Source organism: Lutra lutra, chromosome 9 (genome assembly GCF_902655055.1).
Source record: "Lutra lutra chromosome 9, mLutLut1.2, whole genome shotgun sequence".
NCBI lineage: Eukaryota > Metazoa > Chordata > Mammalia > Carnivora > Mustelidae > Lutra > Lutra lutra.
This window is the reverse complement of record NC_062286.1, coordinates 38,535,036-38,562,309: the sequence shown is the minus strand read 5'-3', so window position 1 is coordinate 38,562,309 and position 27,274 is coordinate 38,535,036. Positions and strand designations below refer to the sequence as shown.

The 27,274-nt window shown below is 42.8% G+C and overlaps 1 long non-coding RNA gene and 1 gene segment (V, D, J or C); one reads left to right on the top strand and one right to left on the bottom strand.

The window, feature by feature from the left end:
- Positions 1-27,274, bottom strand: part of LOC125109330 (immunoglobulin kappa variable 2D-29-like) — a 664,016-nt gene that overhangs the window by 463,482 nt on the left and 173,260 nt on the right.
- Positions 4,268-19,111, top strand: LOC125109343 (uncharacterized). The gene is made up of 3 exons (XR_007130196.1): positions 4,268-4,309; positions 4,513-4,612; positions 19,102-19,111. It is a non-coding gene; the product is annotated as an uncharacterized LOC125109343 (long non-coding RNA).

The window sequence follows — 27,274 nt, the reverse complement described above, 5'->3', positions numbered from 1 at the left end:
ATCACCACAATACTTACCACTCTTGCCCAAACACCCCTGCACGAGCTCCTGTTTTCAGCCTCAAGAGAATTTATATTTAATGTATTTTCTTATTTCTGCATTCCTGCTGCTCCAGCCAGGAAGGGACCGCCTCTCCCAAAATTAGCTAATTCTCAGAGGCAGTAAAAGACTTGCCCAAGGGCATAGGATTGATATGCAAGACAGACAATCCTGAGTCCAAATCCTTACCCTCTTTCTGTCAATGAGGCCAGCAATCTGTGACATTTCCCTCTACCCAAATCCCCCTGGGTACCAGAGGACAAGGGGCACAGCTATAGTCTGCAGCCTGCTGAAATTTTCAAACTCTCCAATCTTATGTCTAAGTAGTTTATTGACCTTGCTTCTCCATTACTCCTCATGAAATACACAGTAAAAATACAGGCCAGCAGTACTTCTCTCCGCGTGTGCCTCTCACCTCGGTACTTCCTGTGTCACCGTGTGGCATGCTGTGTGTTCTGTTTCCAGGGCACTATGCATTAAAAAAAAAACTTTATACTGCATTGTAATAGCTTTCCTGTCTTTGTTTCTTACCACATCTGATTAAAAACAACAGGGCCTGCCAACCAGCTAATAGCAGAATAAGCACTCCATGTTCTGCCCAGGTTTGCATGATATGTTGATGTAAGTTAAACTGGACAACTCCCATACCATTCTGTAATGAAATAGGATGTTTTTTTAGTAGACGCTCAAAGAGCACAAATGGTCATTGACTTAATGTGGCCAGGAAAGTGGCCTGAAGTAAGGATATGGATGCTCTATGGGGTGGCTGGCTGGGAAGGGTCTGTTAGGAGGAGAGTGAAAGGATAAAGGAGGAAAGATCAGAAGCAAGAAATTACCCAATCTAAACCAAAATGAGAAACTTAGCTAAAAACAAATCAAAGCAAAACAAAACCCCAAAGTCAAAACCAACAACAGCAAAACCCTACCATGTCTGAGATATATGGGACCAAACAGAAGATCTAACATTTGTGCTACTTGGAATCCTAGAAAGAGTGGGGAGAGAGGATGGAGATGAAAAATATTTTGAACAAGTAATTGCTCAAAAATTTCCACATTTAACAGACCCCCAACAACATAATCCTAAAGAAATATATGTCAAGACACATCGAATTAACATTTCTGAGCACTAAAGAAAAAGGAAAAATATCATAGGATGAAAGAGAAAAATCACACCTACTCAGAGAGGAAAACACCTCGAATGACAGAGGATTTCTATTCAGAAACCATGGGGGCCAGAAGGAAATGATGTCAACATTTCTTTTTTCTGGATATAATTGACATATAACATTGTGTAAGTTTAAGTTTTAAACAATGTGATAATTTGATCTATGTTTATATTGTGAAAGGGTTACCAACATAAGGATAGTTAATGCAACCTTCCCTTCACATAATTATCCTTCTTGTTTTACTTATTTACATTTTTGTGGTGAGAACACTGAAGGTCTAGTCTCTTAGTAACTTTCAAGTACAATATAATACTGTTAACTAGAGTCACCTTGCTGTACATGAGACCATCAGAAATTGTTTTATATACAGTAGTTTGTACCGTGTGATCAACATCTCCCCTATTTATCTCACCACCCAGCCCCTGGCAACCACCAATCTTCTCTCTGTTTCTATGTATTTGGCTTTTTTAGATCCACATGGAAGTGATATTATACATAATATCTTTCTCTGTCTTCCTTATCTCACTTAGCATATTACATTCAAGTTTCATCCATGTTGTCCCAAATGGCAAGATTCCCTTCCCTTTCATGGCTGAGTAGTTTTCATTGTGTGCGTACACATGTATAACACAGCTTCTTTATCCATTTATCCATCAGTGGACACTTAGGTTGTTTCCATATCATGGCTGTCTTAATAATGCTGTAATGGACCCAGTGGTGCATATATATTTTCAAATACCCAGAAGTGGAATGGCTGGATCATAGTGTAGTTCTATTGTTAAGTTTTTGAGGAAACACCGTACTGTTTTCCATAGTGGCTGCACCAATTTCCATCCCTAACACCACCACCTGAGAGGATTTCTCCTTATCTTTTCCATATCCTTTTCCTCCATATCCTCTATAACCCTTGGTATTTCTTGCTTTTTTTTTTTTAACTAGATACTGAATTTTATCAAATAGTTTTTCTTCATCTGTTGAGACAATCTTATGATTTTTACCCTTAATTTTGTTAATGTGATATATCATGCTGATTGTTTTATGGATATTGAAACATCCTTGCATCTCTAGAGTAAATCTTACTTGATCATGGTGTATGATCCTTTTACTGTATTGTTGAATTTGGTTTGCTAGCATTTTGTGGAGGATTTTTGCATTGATGTTCATCAATCGATATGGGCTTCCAGGTCTGGCCCTTCTGTTCTGGATGCCAAGAGCTACAGCCTTGTCTCCCATCCCCTCCTGCTCCAGGCAGGGCTGGTCCCCCAGAATGGGATCCAGGAGGGGAGGTAGAAACAAATAGCTTGGGATCCTTGAAAACAAAGAAACTTGACAATGTGGATGTGTAGCTTATTCCAAACTGCACATAGGTGAAAAAATGTTTAATTTCAAACCCTATTATTTGCCCTATAAATGTGGCCCTTGTGGGGATGGTCCACTGGAAGTTCCCCCTGAGGGGAGAATGCTCTGCCCAGGTCTCTCAGTCGGGACTCCAGCATGTCTGTCTCCATGGGGCTTCCCCAGCTGGTGAGGTGGGATGTTGTAAGTACCTGATATGAGGTAAAGTGGCTTTATTCTCTTTTCTTGCCTACTATTCCCTTTCTGTATATGTAGATTCCTTTCCTCTTCTGTTTCTATTAGTGTTTCTGTAATAATAATAAAGTTTTCTTTCCTTTATGAAGCGAAACAAGGCTGTGGTGAATCTTCTGTGCAGCACGGGAGGGGACCCTGAATTGTGATAAGGGCTACTGCTGTAGATGTTTATCACACTAAAAAATACCTTGGCAGCAACATCTAAACTGGCATTGACCACCCCACTAGGCACCCTAGCCTACTTCTGTTAACCCCTAAAATTAACCATCATTTAGAGCAAATTCAGGAGCAGAGTGATGGGAGAATCGACCCTTTGTGAGGGTGAGGTATGGATCCCCAGGCAGAGTCTACTTGATACAGGCTCTGTCTGGGTTTAAGACATTGCTCATGTAACGAAGCAGTGCAGCGGCCATGGGAGTCCATGGAACAGCCAGGGTGCCACCTGACAGAGGAAGACTCAGGCATCTGCCCCACTCAGAGGAAAGATGGCAGAAGTGTTGTGGTTGGACTTGCAGTGTGCCTGAATCCTGCACAGCCTCTGCCCTACTCACGGGGATGGCCTGCTTGGTGTCATAAGGGAATCCCACCTTTACTCTGTTCCCTCTGCTTAAGAAGGAACAGCAGGATGAGGAACAAGTGCAGGGAAGTTTATATGGTGCCCAAGAAACCCTGCGCTGACTTCTCAAACCCCTGGAGGGGACTGAATTTTCTTGAAGGCACCTAGATTTCATTCATTGGTTAAATCAACACAAAACAGAAATATTGAACTGAAAAGATAGAATAAGTAAACTTCAGGATTCAGTCTTCCCCTAGGTCCAATGAGGGTTCCACATGTCTCCCCAAGTGAGGAAATTTTGGGCCTGTCTTCCATCTCTCATCTCTCAGGATCTTGCACAGCCCCGGACCCATGCTCAAGTGTTTGTCACATCCTTACCCATCTGCAGGAGATAAATGGCTTCAGAACTTGATGTTTTCCAGTCAGAAGTTTTATAAGAAGCTGGGCCCAAAGTTCTCCACTTTCTTTTTGTGCTTTCCAATTCTTTTGTCCCTCTCTGCCTTCCATTATTTGTTTTCTAGCATATTTTGTTATTTTACTAGGGTTGTTGATATGAAGAGCCAAGCTCATCATTTCCGGAAACTGAACACATTTAAAGGCATTTTTAAATTGAAAATGGAAGCTCTTCATTCAGTCTTGTAGGAGTTTGTCATTTTAGAACTTCTAAACTGTTCTCAGAGCTTCTTAGTTGACTTCTGTGTGCTTCTGTCATACAGCTCTATTTGGAGTTATTTTTGGCTCCTTACATTTCCACTGGGTACTTTCACAAGCCACTACTTATGAGATTTCCTTCTGCTCTCCCTGACTGCTTTGCATAGGCCCCTCCAGGCCCAGACCAGCGGCTCAGGCTGTATAAAAGGGGCCTTTGCTACATGAGCTGAGCTGTGTCAGGCAGGCAGGGGCAGCAAGATGGCATCACAGAGGCAGGTCCTACTAGCCTTGTTGCTGTGGGTCTCAGGTGAGAAGCTGAAAGTGCCACAATTCTTCTGGAGTAGTGTCATTTTAAACAACTTTTTAAGATATATAATGAAACACTGTTTTTTTCCAAAAGAGACCCAATGATGTACTGCCATGTGGTACCATTAGGAAGCACATTTGTAATGAAATATTTCAGTGTGACTGGCATAAAGTGTGTCTGTAACACCAATTTTCTGATTGCAGGTGCCCATGGGGACATCACGATGACTCAGTCTCCAGGCTCCCTGGCTGTGTCTCCAGGTCAACGGGTCACCATGAACTGCAGAGCCAGTCAGAGTGTTAGGTACTACTTAGCCTGGTACCAGCAGAAACGTGGGCAGGCTCCCAGGCTCCTCATCTATGGTGCATCCAACAGGGCCACGGGCATCCCAGAGCGGTTCAGCAGCAGTGGGTATGGGACAGACTTCACCCTCACCATCAGCAACCTCCAGGCTGAAGATGTGGGAAACTACTACTGCCAGCAGGTTTATAGCTCTCCATCCACAGTGCTTCAGCCTTGAACAAAAACCTGCTCCCCAGGGCCTCGGGTTAGGGAGGCTTTGCTGCACCACTGCTTCCTCTTTACTCAGCCCTGAACATGTGCGTTCCCCTATCTGCCCGAGAAGTCACGTCTCCTGACATACTCCTTGGAGGGCTTGTAAGGCACAGCAAAAATGAAGAGAGCTGACTTTTCTGCATCCCCCACCCCTTTTATTAAAAAGATTTTATTATTAATTTTCCAGAGAGAGAGAGAGAGCACAAGCAAGGGAAGAAGGAGACAGAGGGAGAAGAAGGCTCCCCACTGAGCAGGGAGCTCAAGGCAGGACTCCATCAAGATGCTGGGATCATGACCTGAACTGAAAGCAGCCATTTAACCAACTTAGCCACCCAGGCATCCCTCTTGCTTCCCTTTTTGTGGGAGGTTAGTGAAGACAAATGCTGTGAAGATGTCTTAGGGATGCTCTTGGGAGTTTTTGTGCCCCAAGAAGTTGCATGTATCCCAGGGTACCACAGCAGGAGTGAGTCAGGAAGTTCTGTCTTTAGCCTCTGACAAAGGGCCATGAACGTTACACCCTGTGGATCAGTTCTCCCTTCCTGCTCCTCTTGGACTCTGGGACATTTCTCTTTTATTTCCTCATTCTCTTTTCTTCACCCTCTACCACCCCCGCCCCCCGCTCTGAACCTTCCCAGGATGAAACCTTTGAGCTCTCCTATTCAGAATCTCCCATGTGGAAGGTAGTGTCCCTCTTGCTTTTTCCTTCCATGGGCCCTGTTTCCCAGCCTTCCTGGGCAGTGTCCTGGACATTCATTTCTGCTCTAGCTCCTTTCCTACCTCCCTTTTCTCTCTTCTCCATTTCTCCCAGCCTTACTCATTTTCACAAAGGCAATTCTCTCTCTTTTTTTTTTTTTTTTAAGATTTTATCTATCTATTTATTGCTGGGGGGTAGTGGCTGAGGGAGATGGTGAGACTCACCCAGACACCATGCTGAGTGGGGAACCTGTCGCCTGCTCCATCTCACATGCCTGAGATCATGACCTGAGCCGAAACCATGAGTCAGACACTCAACAGACTGAGCCACCCAGGCACTCTGATTCCCTCACTCTTCAACCCTGTCACTTTAGGAAAATGGGATGCTGTGCCTCAGCACCTTTTTTCACCTTTGTCACCTTTTTCTTTAAAGTTGTACCTTGGGCATTCAGGTCTAATCTTGTGACTGAAGGAAATTACGGCTCTAAGTGTGCCATAACTTGAGTCCCTTGGAGAACATTTCATGAGCATGTCCAATTCTGTGTGAAAACGGAGACATTCTGAGCATCTTAGTATTATTTCCTCAACTCCTTCTGAAATACATGGGTTGATGCAGTTTAGCTTCGGGAAAGACTGAAGCAAACCTGCTCAGTGTGCTCCAAATGTCTTTACCTACAAAAGAGCTTCTCTTAATAATTAGAAACCTACTTCAAGGATTGCTATTAAGGGCTCCATTTCTCTCACCCAAGGTATGTTTTCTGAGGGCTTCCTCTGTGTTCAGAGCAAAGACATCTGCTTTCGCCCCAGCTGGGAAAGCCAGGCGATAATCAATGACATCAGTAAACATTTACTACATTTTGTTGGAGGGGCTATAAAGAAAAGTAATGGAAGGAAGGGAATAAAAGCTTGCCAAGTAAGAGTGAGCAGAAACTTAAAATCAGATGATGTATTAGTTACTAGTGTCATGTGATAAATCACCCACAAAATACAGTGGCTTAAAATGGTAGCATGTTTGTGGCTGTCTTGTTTATTGGTTGGCTGGGCAGTTTTGTTAATATGGGCCTACGCTTGATCTTGGCTGGCTTGCTCATGTGCTTAATGCTAGCTGAATCAGGAAGGTTAATGGATATTCCTGATATGGAAAGGCTCACATTTCTTTCCTCTCTTTCACATTTCTGTTGGGAAGGTTGCTGACCATCTTGACCTAGGAAATAGGAAATGGCATACTTGGCTTTAAGTGAGGATGGAGGAGGAGCTGTTAGAACCTGAAGAAAGAAAGAGAAAGAGTGAAGACTGATGAGACCAGGGAAGTGAAGTATGACTATGGGGCAGGATGAAGGGCCTCAGGAGGTGAGAGGTCATGAATCAAAGTTGGAGCAGTCAGGATTGCTGTGTGTTTTCCTCCAGCAGGCAGGTGGAGGGTTGGGGCTTTGTACATGAAATGAAACAATAGAAGGCTGAGGAAGATCTTTTGTATAGGGAGTTGTTATAAAGAAGGATCATGGAATTCAGCTGAGGAAGGAGGGAAATGAGACTATGAAGGGATTAAAGAGAAGAAAATATAGGAAGGTCAATAGATTTACTAAAAGCTAATTTTCAGAAAACAGTAAAATTATGACTCTCATTGAGAGATAGTAATGACGAACACGTGTTGAATTATTTTACTCACATGCTGTGAGGGAACTAGGAAGATGTAAGTGGGTCAAAGGAAAAGTCAAAAGGAATGATCTGCAGAGAGAGGCAAGCTGATTCTCCATGGTGAGCTAAGACATCAGTTAAGTCACTACCAGACAGTACAGAATCATCCATCTATCAGTTATCAACAGTTTATAAAGAGTTGCAAGATAGCTCAAAGATAATGACCAGGGTTAGACCCTAATAACCTGGAAAAGTACATTACAGAGATGCCAAATTTTCCATGGAAACACTACATATATTTTTCCTATAGATTTCAGGTCTTACTGTAATGAAAGCCAGAAATTATTGGCGGTGGCATACCCAGTGGATTGAGCTGCAGAGTTCTTAGATTGGGTCAAGGCTGAGATACTCAACATTTTTAAAAAACATTTATTTATTTATTTATTGAGAGAGAGAGGGAGGGAGAACACCTGAGGGCATGAGCAGGGGAGTGGTAAAAGGAGAAGGAGAAGCAGACTCCCCACTGAGCAGGGCTCCATCCCAGGACCCCAGGATCATGGCCTGAGCTGAAGGCAGTGGCTCAACCGACTGAGCCACCCAGGCACCCCGAGATGCTCAGCATTGTAATGTTGGAGATCTGGTCATGATTTTCTGATGGTGCACCTAAGGCATGGCCATGAGAGTGACTGATCAAGACTGGGTGGGTAAGAGACAATTGGAGGACGATCAGCCAAACAACTGAGAGAGCAGGTAATGGAAGGTCATATACTGGATACACTGAAACCACCGGAAATTATGACAGGCTGTGAGAGGCTCTAGGAGGCGGGAGCTAAAATATTCCAGGAACCAGGAGAGACTTTGGGGCTGGTGTTTGTCTGCAATAAGGAGTGATCCTAGAGTGGTGTAGTCTACCTATCTTGATTTCAAACACTGTTCTTCTACTTTCTACGCAGGCTTAGAAGTTTAGAAGAGGCAGAAGGGGGCAACAGAAGGTCTGTGAACAGGCTGCCAGGGAAACACAGAAACTCAGGGCACTTTTAGAAGAGAGGCAGGCTACTGCGTATCTCTGTGGTTTGGAGTGCGAGTGTTGAGGGAGAAGGTGTCCAGGTGGTGAGTCTTTATCTCTCCTGTCTTCCATATTTTTTGTTTGCCTCCCTCTTATAATCTGTTTTGCTGTTCTTTCCAAATTTAAAATGTTTTCTAGTGACAAAAGCAGGCTGCTCTTTGCTCCTGGTTTTGTACTAGAAGTCTTTTTTTTTAATGTTAAAAATATGTTGGGAAAAAAATGATGTACATTGGTTCCAGCACAAGGATAGACCGAGATCTAGTGTTTTCTCCTTCGTGAGATTTTTTTCTCTGGATTAAAATTTGAATGGCAAAGTCAGGACCTCGATCTAGAACCTGATTTCTACATAGTTCTACATATAAATGAAATCATATGATGTTTGCCTTCATCTGGACTTACTTCACCTCACAATACCCTATTGGCCCATGCCTGTTGTGCCAAATGGCTAGATTTCATTCTTTTTTATGGCTGAGTAAAATTTCATTGTATATATGGACATTGTCTTTCCAGGATTAGGAGCTTATATCTGCTATGGGTTTACAAGTCTGTTCGGGAGCTTGAAGAAAAAGTTTTTCTAATCCTTCTCAGCCATATTTCCTGTGAGGTTAATGTGCATAGAATGTTGTCTAGAGAATACAGCACAAAGACAGTGTAACTGGGAAAGAAGAGATTCAGAGAGTGGGAAAATAAGCAATAATAAATTATGAACGGAACGATATAAAATATTATCCTACTGAAAATATCACAAAACTTCTTAGCTCAAAAATGTATGTAATTGTGTTGCCACAGATATGCCTCAGGTTTCTGATGCTCAGGCTGAGTAATTGTCCCTGACCCAAGCACAGAGGCCAGGAGGGTCAGGTTGAGTTTCATGGCAGCTCTGCCTGTCAGCTCATTGCTTAGCCCACAGGCTGGTCATGTCCCTTCTGGAGCTGGTTGTGCCCCACTGAGGCTGTTGTTGCCAAGGGGCCAGGACTTGGTCCAGAGCACTCAGCCGCATGTTACTGCCCTGAGTTCCCCAGCACCTGCCTCTGACGCCAGCTCAGAGCCTCTGCTGTGCCTATTCCCCGCTCAGGCAACACACATGCCCAGTGGGGACCACCAGACAGAGAGGTTTGTGTTTGGGCCTGAACCACTGTAGGAGGATCATGTGTACCTTGATAATAGTAATAAACTCCCACATCGTCAGCATCTAGCCTGCTGATTCTCAGTGTGAAATTTGTCCCTGACCCGCTGCCACTGAACCTGTCTGGGACCCCAGTGAAACGGTTGGAAACCTTGTAGAACAGGCCCTGTGGGGACTGGCCTGGCTTCTGCCAGAACCAACTCAAATAGGTGTTTCCATACTGTGTATGAGGCTCTGACTGGCCCTGCAAGAGAAGGAGGCCAACTTTGCGGGTGATGGACAGTGAGAGTGGGGTCTGTGTCATCACAACCTCCGCACTGGATCCTATAACAATGAGAGATAAGTACAGGTTATGGAGAAACATTATGAGTCATCATTATGAATTAAAATTTCATTTACATTGGGCTAAATCATATTTGTGATTGGATTCTTACTGTAAATATATCCAGTTTCCATGGATAACCCAAGAATTGCAGGGCACAGAGTGGCCACAACTTCTTTTTTTTCAGCATCTCACTAAAACACTGTTCTTTGTTCCCTTTAATTTCTCATAATTTTCACGGATTTCAAAATTAAATTCCCCTCTTGGAGGGCAATCTCACCCCTGGACAGAGCACACATAGGGACTAACAGCACCCAGACAGCTCACCCTCCCCACCCCAATCTCCCATCTTCTCCCCCCTCTGCTCTTACCTTGGACCCAGAGCATTAGCAGCCCCAGGAGCTGAGAAGGGAACCTCATTTTGAGAAGGTGAACTGATGAGTTCTAGTAAGTAAACACAAGCTCAGAGCTGACCTTCATGTCAGACTTCCAAGGGAAAGTCCTCCCCAGGTCCTCCACCATGCAAATCTCGTGGTGGGTGTGGCAGAGAGGAAAGAACCAAAGGCAGGGCTCAGATCCCTCTCCTGGGAGAGCAGTAACTTAAAATGTCTTCTGTGTTTGCAGGGAAACTAACGACAAATTCCTTACTGCCTGTGTGGGAAGCAGGATCTCCCTGGGATAATCAGGTTCTGTGGCAAGACACAGTGCTCATAGACCTGCCTTCTGAGAAAGCTTCAGAGACCCTGATAATACAGGCACAGGTGTCCAGAGCCCATTTCTGGCAGGTGAATGGCCATCCTGCCTGGATTCCTGTCAGCTAATGTCCAGGAGGAAACAGATCCCACTCCAACTGATTGACCAGCAATCTCCAGATTCCAGGATAAACTGGAGAGAGATCAGGAGTCTCTGGGATCTGCTGTTTCCAGGTTAATGGTTTAGGCAATTTATTAATGAGTTATTAATGAATTAAATTCACCCTGGGACCTCGTGAATTATCTAATCTTTGAGAAGATGAAAGTGAGAGAAACTTGACAGGTAGAAAAGAATCTCTCACTTACACAAGGAGAACTCATAGTCCTGCAGAAGAGAATATGAAAGAAGACAGAATTATATGCTTCAGGCAGTGTATGAAGTTTGTCGTAACTGATTGTTTCAATGTGGTGTGTATCCTGTCCTAATTCTGTCTCCCTCCCCAGAGAGACTGATAGATGGGTAGGTGGATAGTAGGCAAAACAGACAGATGATAGACACATATATACCATTTGGTGCATATTAGATAAGGTAGACACACTCAAACACACACCATATCAATTGGAGTGATTTCTTTTTTTTTTTATTTTTAATAAACATATATTTTTATCCCCAGGGGTACAGGTTTGTGAATCGCCAGGTTTACACACTTCACAGCACTCACCATAGCAATACCCTCCCCAATATCCATAACCCCACCCCCCCTCCCATACCCCCTCCCCCCATCAACCCTCAGTTTGTTTTGTGAGATTAAGAGTCACTTATGGTTTATCTCCCTCCCAATCCCATCTTGTTACATTTATTCTTCTCCTACCCACTTAACTCCCCATGTTGCATCTCCTCTCCCTCATATCAGGGAGATCATATGATAGTTGTCTTTCTCCGATTGACTTATTTCGCTAAGCATGATACCCTCTAGTTCCATCCACGTCGTCGCAAATGGCAAGATTTCATTTCTTTTGATGGCTGCATAGAATTCCATTGTGTATATATACCACCTCTTCTTTATCCATTCGTCTTTTGATGGACATCTAGGTTCTTTCCATAGTTTGGCTATTGTAGACATTGCTGCTATAAACATTCGGGTGCACGTGCCCCTTCAGATCACTACGTTTGTATCTTTAGGGTAAATACCCAGCAGTGCAATTGCAGGGTCATAGGGTAGTTCTATTTTCAACATTTTGAGGAACCTCCATGCTGTTTTCCAGAGTGGTTGCACCAGCTTGCATTCCCACCAACAGTGTAGGAGGGTTCCCCTTTCTCCGCATCCTCGCCAGCATCTGTCATTTCCTGACTTGTTAATTTTAGCCATTCTGACTGGTGTGAGGTGATATCTCATGGTGGTTTTGATTTGTATTTCCCTGATGCCGAGTGATATGGAGCACTTTTTCATGTGTCTGTTGGCCATCTGGATGTCTTCTTTGCAGAAATGTCTGTTCATGTCCTCTGCCCATTTCTTGATTGGATTATTTGTTCTTTGGGTGTTGAGTTTGCTAAGTTCTTTATAGATTTTGGACACTAGCCCTTTATCTGATATGTCATTTGCAAATATCTTCTCCCATTCTGTCAGTTGTCTTTTGGTTTTTTTAACTGTTTCCTTTGCTGTGCAAAAGCTTTTGATCTTGATAAAATCCCAATAGTTCATTTTTGCCCTTGCTTCCCTTGCCTTTGGTGATGTTCCTAGGAAGATGTTGCTGCGGCTGAGGTCGAAGAGGTAGCTGCCTGTTTTCTCCTCAAGGATTTTGATGGATTCCTTTCTCACATTGAGATCCTTCATCCATTTTGAGTCTATTTTCGTGTGTGGTGTAAGGAAATGATCCAATTTCATTTTTCTGCATGTGGCTGTCCAATTTTCCCAACACCATTTATTGAAGAGGCTGTCTTTGTTCCATTGGACATTCTTTCCTGCTTTGTCGAAGATGAGTTGACCATAGAGTTGAGGGTCCATTTCTGGGCTCTCTATTCTGTTCCATTGATCTATGTGTCTGTTTTTGTGCCAGTACCATGCTGTCTTGATGATGACAGCTTTGTAATAGAGCTTGAAGTCCGGAGTTGTGATGCCACCAACTTTGGCTTTCTTTTTCAATATCACTTTAGCTATTCGAGGTCTTTTCTGGTTCCATATAAATTTTAGGATTATTTGTTCCATTTCTTTGAAAAAAATGGATGGTACTTTGATAGGAATTGCATTAAATGTGTAGATTGCTTTAGGTAGCATAGACATTTTCACAATATTTATTCTTCCAATCCAGGAGCATGGAACATTTTTCCATTTCTTTGTGTCTTCCTCAATTTCTTTCATGAGTACTTTATAGTTTTCTGAGTATAGATTCTTAGTCTCTTTGGTTAGGTTTATTCCTAGGTATCTTATAGTTTTGGGTGTAGTTGTAAATGATGGACTCCTTAATTTCTCTTTCTTCTGTCTTGTTGTTGGTGTAGAGAAATGCAACTGATTTTTGTGCATTGATTTTATATCCTGACACTTTACTGAATTCCTGTACAAGATCTAGCAGTTTTGGAGTGGAGTCTTTTGGGTTTTCCACATATAGTATCATATCATCTGCGAAGAGTGATAGTTTGACTTCTTCTTTGCCGATTTGGATGCCTTTAATTTCCTTTTGTTGTCTGATTGCTGAAGCTAGGACTTCTAGTACTATGTTGAATAGCAGGGGTGATAACGGACATCCCTGCCATGTTCCTGACCTTAGCGGAAAAGCTTTCAGTTTTTCTCCATTGAGAATGATATTTGCGGTGGGTTTTTCATAGATGGCTTTGATAATATTGAGGTATGTGCCCTCTATCCCTACACTTTGAAGAGTTTTGATCAGGAAGGGATGCTGTACTTTGTCAAATGCTTTTTCAGCATCTATGGAGAGTATCATATGATTCTTGTTCTTTCTTTTATTAATGTATTGTATCACATTGATTGATTTGCGGATGTTGAACCAACCTTGCAGCCCTGGAATAAATCCCACTTGGTCGTGGTGAATAATCCTCTTAATGTACTGTTGAATCCTATTGGCTAGTATTTGGCAAGAATTTTTGCATCTGTGTTCATCAAGGATATTTGTCTGTAGTTCTCTTTTTTGGTGGGATCTTTGTCTGGTTTTGGGATCAAGGTGATGCTAGCCTCATAAAATGAGTTTGGAAGTTTCCCTTCCGTTTCTATTTTTTGGAACAGTTTCAGGAGAATAGGAATTAGTTCTTCTTTAAATGTTTGGTAGAATTGCCCCAGGAAGCCATCTGGCCCTGGGCTTTTGTTTGTTTCGAGATTTTTGATGACTGTTTCAATCTCCTTACTGGTTATGGGTCTGTTCAGGCTTTCTATTTCTTCCTGGTTCAGTTGTGGTAGTTTATATGTCTCTAGGAATGCATCCATTTCTTCCAGATTGTCAAATTTGTTGGCATAGAGTTGCTCATCGTATGTTCTTATAATTGTCTATATTTCTTTGGTGTTCGTTGTGATCTCTCCTCTTTCATTCATGATTTTATTTATTTGGGTCCTTTCTCTTTTCTTTTTGATAAGTCTGGCCAGGGTTTATCAATCTTATTAATTCTTTCAAAGAATCAGCTCCTAGTTTTGTTGATTTGTTCTATTGTTTTTTTTTTTTTTGGTTTCTATTCTATTGATTTCTGCTCTGATCTTTATGATTTCTCTTCTCCTGCTGGGCTTAGGGTTTCTTTCTTGTTCTTTCTCCAGCTCCTTTAGGTGTAGGGTTAGGTTGTGTACCTGAGACCTTTCTTGTTTCTTGAGAAAGGCTTGTACCGCTATATATTTTCCTCTCAGGACTGCCTTTGTTGTGTCCCACAGATTCTGAACCGTTGTGTTTTCATTATCATTTGTTTCCATAAATTTTTTCAATTCTTCTTTAATTTCCTGGTTGACCCATTCATTCTTTAGAAGGATGCTGTTTAGTCTCCATGTATTTGGGTTCTTTCCAAATTTCCTCTTGTGATTGAGTTCTAGCTTTAGAGCATTGTGGTCTGAAAATATGCAGGGAATGATCCCAATCTTTTGATACTGGTTGAGACTTGATTTAGGACCAAGAATGTGATCTATTCTGGAGAATGTTCCATGTGCACTAGAGAAGAATGTGTATTCTGTTGCTTTGGGATGAAATGTTCTGAATATATCTGTGATGTCCATCTGGTCCAGTGTGTCATTTAAGGCCTTGATTTCCTTGTTGATCTTTTGCTTGGATGATCTGTCCATTTCAGTGAGGGGAGTGTTAAAATCCCCTACTATTATTGTATCCTTGTCGATGTGTTTCTTTGATTTTGTTATTAATTGGTTTATATAGTTGGCTGCTCCCACGTTAGGGGCATAGATATTTAAAATTGTTAGATCTTCTTGTTGGACAGTTCCTTTGAGTATGATATAGTGTCCTTCCTCATCTCTTATTATAGTCTTTGGCTTAAAATCTAATTGATCTGCTATAAGGATTGCCACTCCTTCATTCTTCTGATGTCCATTAGCATGGTAAATTCTTTTCCACCCCTCACTTTAACCCTGGAGGTGTCTTTGGGTTTAAGATGAGTTTCTTGTAGGCAACATATAGATGGGTTTTGTTTTTTTATCCATTCTGATACCCTGTGTCTTTTGATTGGGGCATTTAGCCCATTCACATTCAGGGTAAGTATTGAGAGATATGAATTTAGTGCCATTGTATTGCCTGTAAGGTGACTGTTATTGTATATTGTCTCTGTTTCTTTCTGATCTACTACTTTTAGGGTCTCTCTTTGCTTAGAGGACCCCTTTCAATATTTCCTGTAGAGCTGGTTTGGTATTTGCAAATTCTTTCAGTGTTTGTTTGTCCTGGAAGCTTTTAATCTCTCCTTCTATTTTCAATGATAGCCTAGCTGGATATAGTATTCTTGGCTGCATGTTTTTCTCATTTAGTACTCTGAATATATCATGCCAGCTCTTTCTGGCCTGCCAGGTCTCTGTGGATAAGTCTGCTGCCAATCTAATATTTTACCATTGTACGTTACAGACTTCTTTTCCCGGGCTGCTTTCAGGATCTTTTCTTTGTCACTAAGACTTGTCAATTTTACTATTAGGTGACGGGGTGTGGACCTATTCTTATTGATTTTGAGGGGGGTTCTCTGAACCTCCTGGATTTTGATGCTTGTTCCCTTTGCCATATTGGGGAAATTCTCTCCAATAATTCTCTCCAATATACCTTCTGCTCCCCTCTCCGTTTCCTCTTCTTCTGGAATCCCAATTATTCTAATGTTGTTTCGTCTTATGGTGTCACTTATCTCTCGAATTCTCCCCTCGTGGTCCAGTAGCTGTTTGTCCCTCTTTTGCTCAGCTTCTTTATTCTCTGTCATTTGGTCTTCTATATCGCTAATTCTTTCTTCTGCCTCATTTATCCTAGCAGTGAGAGCCTCCATTTTTGATTGCACCTCATTAATAGCTTTTTTGATTTCAACTTGGTTAGATTTTAGTTCTTTTATTTCTCCAGAAAGGGTTTTTATATCTCCCGAGAGGGTTGCTTTAATATCTTCCATGCCTTTTTCAAGCCCGACTAGAACCTTGAGAATCATCATTCTGAATTCTATATCTGACATATTACCAATGTCTGTATTGATTAGGTCCTTAGCCTTTGGTACTGCTTCTTGTTCTTTTTTTTGTTGTGAATTTTTCTGCCTCGTCATTTTGTCCAGATAAGAGTATATGAAGGAGCAAGTAAAATACTAAAAGGGTGGCAACAACCCCAGGAAAATATGCTTTAGCCAAATCAGAAGAGATCCCAAATCATGAGGGAGAGAAAGGGGATAAAAAGGGGTTCAGAAGAAGAAAAAAAAACTATTAAAAAAAGAAAGCCGATAAAAAATATAAAAAGGAAAAATATATATATATATATATATTAGATAAACTATTTAAAAAACGTTAAAAAAAGAAAACGGTAAAAGTTTAAAAAATTTAGCAGAAGAAGAGAAAAAAAATTGAAAAAGAGAAAAAAAAATTAAATTAACTGCAAGGCTAAAGAATCATGGGGAGAAAGCCATGAGTTCCATGCTTTGCTTTCTTCTCCTCTGGAATTCTGCCGCTCTCCTTGGTATTGAAACTGCACTCCTTGGTAGGTGAACTTGGTCCTGGCTGGGTTTCTCGTTGATCTTCTGGGGGAGGGGCCTGTTGTAGTGATTCTCAAGCGTCTTTGCCCCAGGCGGAGTTGCACCGCCCTTACCCGGGCTGGGCTGAGTAATCCGCTCGGGTTTGCTGGGTTTGCTTTCGGGAGCTTTTGTTCCCTGAGCGCTTTCCATAGTGTTCCGGAGGGTGGGGATGAAGATGGCGGCCTCCCGGTCTCCGGACCGGAGGAGCCGAGAGCCTGGGGACCCACTCCTCAGTGTGCTCTCTGAGAACAGCGCCGAATGACTCCCGCCACCCTGGCTTCCGGCCGCCCTCCGAACTGACCGAGCCTGCGTCCGGTTCAAGGTAACCCGGAGTTTAGAGCTCACTCCTCGGCTCTGTCTCTGTAGCCGGCTTCCCCATTCTAATACCTGTAAGCTCTGTGACACTCCGACTCCCCTGATCCTTCTGTGACCCTGTGGGACCTGAGGCCGCGCTGACCCCGCCTGGGCTTCACCCCACTTAAGCTTCTGGAGCGATGTCCCTCAGCGGAACAGACTTTTAAAAGTCCTGATTTTGTGCTCTGTTGCTCCGCCGCTCGCCGGGAGCCGGCCCCTCCCCCCGCGGTCTATCTTCCCGTCGCTTTGGATTCACTTCTCCGCCAGTCCTACCTTGCAGAAAGTGGTTGATTTTCTGTTTCTGGAATTGCTGTTCTTCTTCTCTTCAATCTCCCATTGGATTTGTAGGTGTTTGCAATCTTTAGATCGGCTCTTTAGCTGATCTCCCGCTACCTGAAGTAGTCTCAGCCTGCTACTTCTCCGCCATCTTGACTCCTCCTCTGGAGTGATTTCTTAAGTCAACATTGTCTAAGTGGATGGACAGAATGAACAATGTTTCCCATTTCCCAGAAAATAATGTTTCCCCTTCTCATACAGAGGCTTCCTCATCATGTGTAACCAATTTCTGTTAGGGGGTCTCGTTCCTTGTTAGTTCTGTGTGAGGAGCTGTTGTCTCTCACTTGATTTTATGTTCAGCATCCACAGCTCTGAGTCTATAGTTGAAAATGAGATTCTGTAGGTGAGAATAGCAAGGACTGGGATAAAACTTCTAATAATTTGGCGTCACCCTTACCTATGATGGATATTTTCTGAGGTCTTTGGTGAACCACATTCACTGTGGAACAGGATGCATTGTCTAAGCTGCTTGGGGCATCAGTTTGCCAACCATCCTTCATTAAGGCTGGGACATAACCTGATGTTTCTGTGTGTGTCAGCCTGATGTAATTGTTAGTCAAGTGTTGGTGAGTGTTGTGTCAACCTCAAATTACCTGACAACTCAAGTCACTGTCTGGCAAATAAAATCCTGGAGAAACTGAAGGAATAGAATTTGTAGTTCTGTTAGATCTCAGGGAATTCAAATCCAAGGTCAGACTGAATTGAAGAGTTACTGAATACATGCAAGTCCAGGCAAGATTCCACAACAAATCTCGGTCTGAATATCTTCTAGGAAATCCTCCTAGAGTGTGATTTTGTACCATAGTTAGAAGAATTATGTAACAATGGTACTTTAAGTAAACCCTGAACTCTATGGAGGTACTTGGGTGCTGATGACAGGTTGTGATAGAACTAGGACTAATAGCCCACGTCCTGTATGTTACTAGTTGTCATGTTGTTTACTCTTTCACGTGTTTTCTCTCTTGATCTTTTCTTAGAGTGCTAGTCAAGCAATCCTGAATCTTACTCTTGAACATGCCGGCCCTCCTAATGAATCCTGCTGGTGAATGATTCAGAAAGTTAAACCAGTGGAAATGAATAAAGTCAGGAAAAAAACAAAACGGACAATAAAAGATAATATCATAAATCTTAAGATGAGTTTGGAAACTATTCATTACACATGCTAAATTAAGAATCACAATATCTAACACTGTGTGTCAAATATACTAAGGAAGTCAGAATCACATTACCCATCACCATATGTGAAACCTCAGTGTGTGGAAATTTGGCTGAAAATTATTCATCCACCATGATTATTTACTGTGTATCAGTTTTGAAACTATTTTCTATACAATCTATTCCTACAAATGCTTGAACTTCAAAAATATTTCCTACAAAACTTAACATGAAAACTTTAAAAGTCTCCTTCTGTGTTTGGTTGTTTATCTCATAATTTCTTGCCCTGAAATACCTAAAAAATGCAAAAACCTTCTACAGCTTCTTTCTTGACAGAGGAGGCTTTGAAACTTTCCTCTGCTACCTGTAGACTAAAGAAAGACTGTTCCTATTTCCTAAGAGGAGTCTTTATCTCCTGCGTATGTAGGAACTTTGTTGTACCCTGGACAATAAAAGCAAGTTCATCAACGTTGGTCACTGCACACCACACAGAAATCATCGGCATCTGTAAAGATTGTAAGAAGAACCCCCATGAGGTCCAGGTGGAGTCCAGGACTCTAGGAGTCTCTAATCTTGACCAATGTCACCTCAAGGAGCAAGGACTTACACAGGTGGGTTTTGTTGCAGTTTTGTCTCTTTGCCAGGGGACACCCCTTTGGAATTCATAAAACTGGAAGCCAATATGTCATTTGTGTCCCATGGGACGATTCTCTTGCTACTTTGTTTATGTGAGTCCATTATTCTGGGGTCAGGGTGTGTGGGTGGAGAGTGTGATGCTGTTATACATTCTGTAGGACTCAATCTATACATTTTCTCAGCCAAACAGCAGAAACTTATAATGCTTTGTTGAAGTTGAGAGATAACAGACCTGTGTCCTGATTGAGCCCAAATGGAAGTTCTCTCTGCCATACAGCAGAGGGAGGGTCTCCAACAAGAGGTCTGTTGGGTAGATTCTTGGGACCTGTAATTGAAATGGGTCACCTTTTCTAAATAACTGCAAATACCCACTAGAGCATGAACGCACAGAGAATAATTTTGGCTCCAGACAGCTCACATATATATGTGAATGTATTGATCTTCTGACTTTTTAAGTTATTTCTGAACCTTGTGAAGCAGGTCACTTATGAGATTCAATGATCAAGACATTTCAAAGCCCTGGTCTCCATATATCATCTGAATTCCTTCCCAATATTCTCATTTCTCTTTTTTGTTCTTTTGGAAGAAGTAAATAACTAGAGGACTTTTGTAGGACCGAAATTCATGTGAGTCCTTTGAAGAAATGGGAGCAATGTCTTATGTCGGATGTGAAGGTTATTCACATTGTACTGATGCTAATCCTTGGGCAGGGCCCCCAGTCACCACACTCTAATTGGGGAAAGTGAGACAGAAGTTCCCTTTGACCACAGGCCACCTCATAATCCCTCATTTTAATAAACTCTTAACTCTGTGTAGCAATTTGCATCCCCAACCCCAAAGTGTCTCCTGTGAGGGATGGAACTTCTGTTCTGAGGAGTTCTCATGGACTCCTACAGCTTTCTTGTCAGTTAACAAATACTCTTCCGCTGCTTTAATTTGAGATGGACTGTTTGTTGTGTGTTTGCTTTTTCCCTGTAGAAGGTTTGCTCCCTTGTCTCCTCCACCAGAGCACTGCTTTCCTCAATGTGTCCTTCTAACAGAGAGCTCTCTCATCAGGGCAGAGAGGACACATTCTGAGTCCCAAGTCCCTTAGGGAAAATAAAGAAGCAAGATTTTCTCAATACATCTATGGCGAAACCTTAAGGTCTTTCCTTTGAGAACTGGCCTTCCCCTGAGTCAATGTGCTTGAGAGTAGGAACTGACTTGGGTCTAGGAACTGAGTCAGAAGCTGTGACTAGGCTTCAGCAACCCTGAACTAGAGTTTGCCAGTTAGAGAGACAAAATACTCTGAGGGTTAGCACATTGACTTAATTACTAATAAGATGTCCTCAATTATCTACTGCCACATTCTCTCTTTCTGACATCATTCTGTCCCTGTGCATTTTGGAAAATGGACAGCTTCAGCCAGTGCAGGTTATTCTGACCATGTGGTCTGTGCTACACTCTGATGTCAGTGTTCACAGGCCTTGTTCCCCAGAGAGCAGACTCGCATTGACTATAGCATGTGCGACACTGGCTGGGGAATGTTCCTGACATCACCACCTCCGGAAAGAGAAGGCAGGATTAGGCAGAGGCGAAGTGGATCTTGGATGCAGTAGAACAAAAGCCTAAGCTAGCTCCTTGGCGGGGTGCAGCCCTGTGCTTGCCCACTAGAGAGACCTGACTGGGGACACACATGTTAGGTCCTTCCCGAGGATATCATCGCTTCCTCTCCTGCTGTACCATCATGCACGCATGATGCTCCTGCCAGAGGCACAGGCCTTTTCATAGTGGTTCCTCCTTTCTCCTCGGATTCCCTCACTTTCACTTTTATTTTATTTTTATTTTTATTTTCACATACATTCTTTATGGAATGTATAGAGAGTCTATCACATTATTTTTGTCATCACTCTGGGACTTTGGATTTTTATTGAAGGAATTTTTAAAGTTTGTGACAGGAAAGAAAAATGACTTTATCTTTGTTAAAGGGAAGACCTCCAATCTGGGTCTATATCCATCCTATGTGTATGTTTAGGGAGGAGACTGCTGTCCTTGCACATGGTGGAGGAGGTGTCCCCACTGTCCCAGACAGTGGGCACAAAGAACCACCCGGGGATGGAGAAGATCCAGTGCACAGTAGCCAAGTGGTGGTCCCTGACCAGCTGTTTAGAGGACACCAAGCACTTTCAAGTTGGAGTTTTCTCAGGGGCACAGCCTCCTGGCTCTGGGTCTGCTCTCAGTGGTTTCATGTCCACACTTCATCTTCCAGAGCCTCTGCCTGTGGCTCTACAGGGTAGCATGGAGACCCTAGTTTGAGAACATCTAGCCCATCAGGAGTGTCATCATCTAATGGGAGTGAAGGGTGCAGAGAAGGAGCCCCTGTCATTGACCAGCTGCAGACACAGGGTTCCATGATTCCCTCCTCAGGTGTGATTAGGTTCCTAAAGCAGCTCACCAAACTCAGAGAATCACCTACTTGTGTTTAGCAGTTTACTAAGGGATATGAGAAAGGATCCAGTTGAAGAGCTAGATGAAGGGATACACAAGGCGAGGACTGGGAGAATCCTGAGAAATGGTGAGAATGAATTTGATAGTTTTTAGGATCCCTTTGAGGCCCCAATGGGAAGAATTTCCAGGGACAGCAACTTTAAGTAACTGAAGTACTGTAGTTAAGTACTGTTTCCCAATCCCCAAATTCTCCTCCATTTTTTTATGGAATTATCTGTGGTTGAGATTTATTTCCTTCTTACCCCCTCCCACCCCAAAGCCACAGAATATCTTGTTATGTTGCTTTGAACGCTATAATTTTTGTACAGTTGACCTACCTTAATGGACAAAGACAGGTTATTATGAGCATCAAGCCCCTCCATGTGTTGAGACAAGAACACTGGGGTCAGCCTTGAGAGGCCAAGGTGCCATGTGTGGGGTAGACATGTGCCCGGTGCTGCTGAACCTCCTTCCCTGGGGTTACTCTAGTAAGGTACTGGTAAGGTCCTAGTGTGGGGGCCTCAAGACTATGGGTTTTGGCTTCATTTTATGGTGCCCAAATAGCTCTATAATTGATGAGATTCAGAGTTACTGCTTTCAGGACCCTTTTCTTGATAAGAAGAATTAGGAATGGAAACCAGATATGCTTTCCTGGATCTGATCTTCCTACCCCGTACTGCTATGTCAATATATTCTGCTATGTATTTTCTTGTATAGGGTTAAAGATTTGGAGTTTTATGTTTAAAAGTGGAGCCTATTTGAATGATGTTTCTTATGTATTTTGTATGAAAATGGATATTCTTTTTGCATAGGGAACACTGTACGTGAGCAGTTAGTGTAACTGGGAAAGGAAGAAGGTGAGAGAGTGGAAATAGAAAACATACTAATTTGTGAATGATACCAAATATTATCCTGCTGAAAATATCTCAAAATTAGTTAGCTCAAAAATGTATGGAACTTCTCATTGTGCCACGAATGGCTCAGGTTTCTGATGCTCAGGCTGGGTATCTGTCCCTGACCCAAGCATATAGGCTGGAAGGGTCAGAGTGAGGTTCAGGGCAGCCCTCCCTGGCAGCTCACCCCTCAGACCGCAGGCTGATCATGTTCCTTCCAGAACTGGTTGTGCCCCACTGAGGCTGTTGGCACCCAGGGGTCGGGACTCGGTCCAGAGCACTCAGCTGCATGTTACTGCCCTGAGCTCCCCAGCACCTGCCTCTGACACCAGCTCAGAGCCTCTGCTGTGCCTGCTCCCCCCTCAGGCAACACATGTGCCCAGTGGGGACCGCTGAACATAGAGGTTTGTGTTCGGGCCTGAACCACTGTGGGAGGAGAATGTGTATCTTGATAACAGTAATAAACTCCTACATCGTCAGCCTCTACCCTGCTGATTCTCAGGGTGAAATCTGTCCCTGACCCGCTGCCACTGAACCTGTCTGGGACTCCAGTGAAACGGTAGGAAACTTTATAGATCAGGAGCTGTGGGGACTGGCCTGGCTTCTGCAGGTACCAACTCAAATAGGTGTTTCCATTACTGTGTACGAGGCTCTGACTGGCCCTGCAGGATATGGAGGCCGGCTCTCCCGGGGTGACGGACAGGAAGAGTGGGGTCTGAGTCAGCACGACCTCCCCACTGGATCCTAAAACAATGAGAGTTAAGTACAGATTATGGAATAACAGTGTAATCCATTTTTATGATTTTAAATTTCAATTATATTAGGCCAAATCATTATTTTGTGATTAGATTCCTATTCTAAATATATCTGAATTCCATGGATAACCCAAGAATTGCAGGGCACAGAGTGGCCACATTTTTTTCCTTCAGCATCTCACTAAAGCACTGTTCTTTGGTCCTTGCAGCGTCTTCATAATTTTCACAGACCTCAATATTTAATACCCCTTTTTGGAGGGCAATCTCACCCCTGGAGAGAACACACATAGGGACTAACAGCACCCAGACAGCTCACCCTCCTCACTGTAATCTCCCATCTCCTCCCGGCTCTGCTCTTACCTGGGACCCAGAGCATCAGAAGCCCCAGGAGCTGAGATGGGAACCTCATTTTGGTGAGAAGCTGAACTGTTGAGTCCTAGTAAGTAAACACAAGCTCAGAGCTGACCTTTATGTCAGACTTCCAAGGCAAGGTCCTCCCCAGGGGACAATATGCAAATCCCATGGTGGGTGTGGCAGAGTGGAAGGAGCAAAAGGCAGGGTGCGGGTCCCTCTCCTGGTAGAGCAGTAACTTAAAATGTCTTCTGTGTTTGGAGAAAAACTAACAGAAACAAATTCCCTACTGCTTGTGGGAAGCAGGACCTCCCTGTGATAATCAGGATCTGTGGCAGGACACAGTGCCCATAGCCCTGCCTTCTGAGAAAGCTCCAGAAACCTGACGATACAGGCATGAGTGTCCAGAGTCCATGTCTGGCAGGTGAATAGCCATCCTCCTGGATTCCTGTCAGCTAATGTCCAGGAGACAACAGGTCCCACTCCCACTCCAGCTGATTGACCAGAGATCTCCTGATCCCAGGATGAACTGGAGATGGTTCAGGAGTCTCTGGGATCTGCTGTTTCCAGGTTAATGGTTTTAGACAATTTAGTAATGATTAATGAAGAATTAAACTCACCCTGGGGCTTTGTGAATATTACTCTAGTAGAAGATGAAAGCAGGAAGAACTTGACAGGTAGAAAGGAATCTCTCACTTACAGGAGGAGAACTCATAGTCTTGCAGAAGAGATTGGAAAGAAGACAGAATTTTATGCTTCAGCTAGTGCATATGAAGATTGTGGTAACCATTTGTTATAATCTGGTGGTATCCTGTCATGTTTCTCTCTCTGTCCCCAGAGATAGAGAGAGGTAAGCAGATAGTTAGTGGCACACAAACCATATGACATATGTGAGACCCTTCACTAAAAAAGGGACATATACTGATGGTTCTTCACGTGTCAGGTTGACATTATGTCATATCGAATCATTTGTGAGAATTGTGTCAACTTCAAATTACCTCACAACTCAAGTCACTGTTCTGCAAACAAAATCGTGTAGAAGAATGGAGTTTGTACTTCTATCGGATCTCCAGTAATTTAAATCCAAAGTCATACTGAATTGAAAAATAACTGAAATTTCAGGCATGATAAGCAGAAAAGTTCAGTCTGAATATCTTCTAGGAAATCCTCCAAGAGTTAGATTTTGTGTAAAATCTAACAGAGTTAGTGTAAAAATGGTATCAAAAGCAAAGCCTGATCTCAGCATGGAGACTTGGGTGTTGAAGACAAACCATGGAAGAAGTAGAAGTAGTAGAGCCCTTGTCCCACAGTGGACTAGCTAGCATTTTATTTGTCCTTTTCTGTGATTTCTGTGCTAGCCAGTGCAATCCTGGATCTTACTCTTGAAAATGGCAGCATCCTAACGAATCCTGCTAGTGAGGGAATTCAGGAAGATAAGCCAGTGAAAAAGAAAAAAATCAGGACAAAAACAAATGGAAAATACAAGACAGTATTGCAAATCATAAGGCGAGTTTGAAAAACTATTCATTACAGATGTTAAATTAATAATTACATTAGCTAACACTGTGTGTCAAGTAACTAAAAAAAAGGATCAGAATCGCATTACCCATTACGATATGTGAAACCTCAGTATGTGGATATATGGTTGGAAATTATACATCTGTCATGTTTATTTACTGTGTATCAGTTTAAAGTTTTCTTTTCTTTTCTTTCTTTTTTTTTTTTACAAAGTATTCCTAAGAATGCTTGAATTTCAAAAATTATACTATTTCCTACAAAACTTTACATGAAAACTTTACATGTCTCCTTTTCTGTTTAGTTACATATCTCATAATGTCTTGCCTTAAAATAAGTAGAAAATCTAAAATCTTGTAAGCTTTCTTTCTTGTCTAAAGGCTTTGAAGTTTTCCTGTACTCCCCGTAGACTGAAGGAAGAGCATTCCTAATTCTAAACAGGAGTGTTTGTATCCTTCGTGTTTACAAACTAGGTTGTATCCTTTACAGTAAAATGGACCCCACTGAGCAGGTCGTGGCACACCACACAGAAATGACCGGCGTTTGTAAGGAGTGTAACAAGAACCTCCATGAGGTCCAGGTGGGGAAAAGGACTCTAGATTCACTAATCTTGACCACTGTCACCTGAATGAGCAAGGACTTATACAGGTGGGTTTTATTGCACTTTTGTCTCTTTACCAGGGGATGTCTAATTGGATTCCATAAAACTGGAAGCCAGGGTGTGATTTGTGTCCCTTGGGGTGATGCTTTTGCTGCTTTGGTTATGTGAGTCCATTATTCTGGGGTCAGGGTGTGTCGGTGGGGAGTGTGATTCTGTTATACATTCTGTAGAACTTGATCTATAAATTTTCTCAAGCAAAACAGCTCAAACTCATAGCACTTTGGCCAAGTTGATGGACAACAGACCTGTGTCCTGACTGAGCCCAAATGGAAGTTTTTCTGAGAAGAGATGAGTTTATCCTTGCATGAAAACTGAGATGAAGCCCCCCAGCAGAGGGAGTTTCTCCAACAGGAGGTCTGTTGAGTAGCTTCTTGGGACCTGTGATTGAAATGGGTCCCCTTTTCTAAAGAACTGCAAATTATCACCCTCTAGAGGATGAGCATCAGTGGCCCCAGGAGCTGAGATGGGAACCTCATTTTGAGAAGCTGAACTGTTGAGTCCTAGTAAGTAAACACAAGCTCAGAGCTGACCTTTATGTCAGACTTCCAAGGCAAGGTCCTCCCCAGGGGACAATATGCAAATCCCATGGTGGGTGTGGCAGAGTGGAAGGAGCAAAAGGCAGGGTGCGGGTCCCTCTCCTGGGAGAGCAGTAACTTAAAATGTCTTCTGTGTTTGGAGAAAAACTAACAGAAACAAATTCCCTACTGCCTTGTGGGAAGCAGGACCTCCCTGTGATAATCAGGATCTGTGGCAGGACACAGTGCCCATAGCCCTGCCTTCTGAGAAAGCTCCAGAAACCTGACGATACAGACACGAATGTCCAGGGTCCATTTATGGGTGGTGAATGGTCATCCTGTTTGGATTCCTGTCAGCTAATGTCCAGGAGGAAACAGGTCCCACTCCCACACCAGCTGACTGGCCAGCGATCTCCGGTTCCCAGGATGATCTGGAGATGGTTCAGGAGTCTCTGGGGTTTGGCCTTTTAGGTTAATGGTTTAAAATAATTCAGTAATGATTTAAAATGAATGAAACTTATCCTGGGTCCTCCTGTATTATACTCTATGTGAAGATGAATGTAAAAAACCTACAGGGGTAGGAACGAATCTCTCACTCGCAAGTAGAGAATCATATTCCTGGGTAAGAGAATAGGGACAAAGACAGAATTTATGCTTCTCGAAGTGAGGATGCCATTTGTGGTAACCATTTGTTACAGTTTGGTGAGTATCAGTCATACTTCTCTCTCTCTCTCCCAGAAAGACACACAGACAGACATTCAGATGAATAGATACACATACATACTCCATAACAATAAAGAAATTTCTTAAAGAAGCACTTCCTAAGAGGATGGGACAGAACAATAATGTTTCATTTTGTAATGTTTGCTTCTACATTATCTTTTTCCTGTGATGCTCAGAAGACCCCTTCTCATATAGAGGCTTCCTCATGATGTGTAAACAGTTGCTATCAGGGGTTCTGGGTCCTTGTTAGCTCTGTGTGAGAAGTTGTGTCTCTCCCTTGGGTTTTATGCTTGGCATCCACAGCCATGACTCTGCAGTTCAAGAAGAGATTCTGT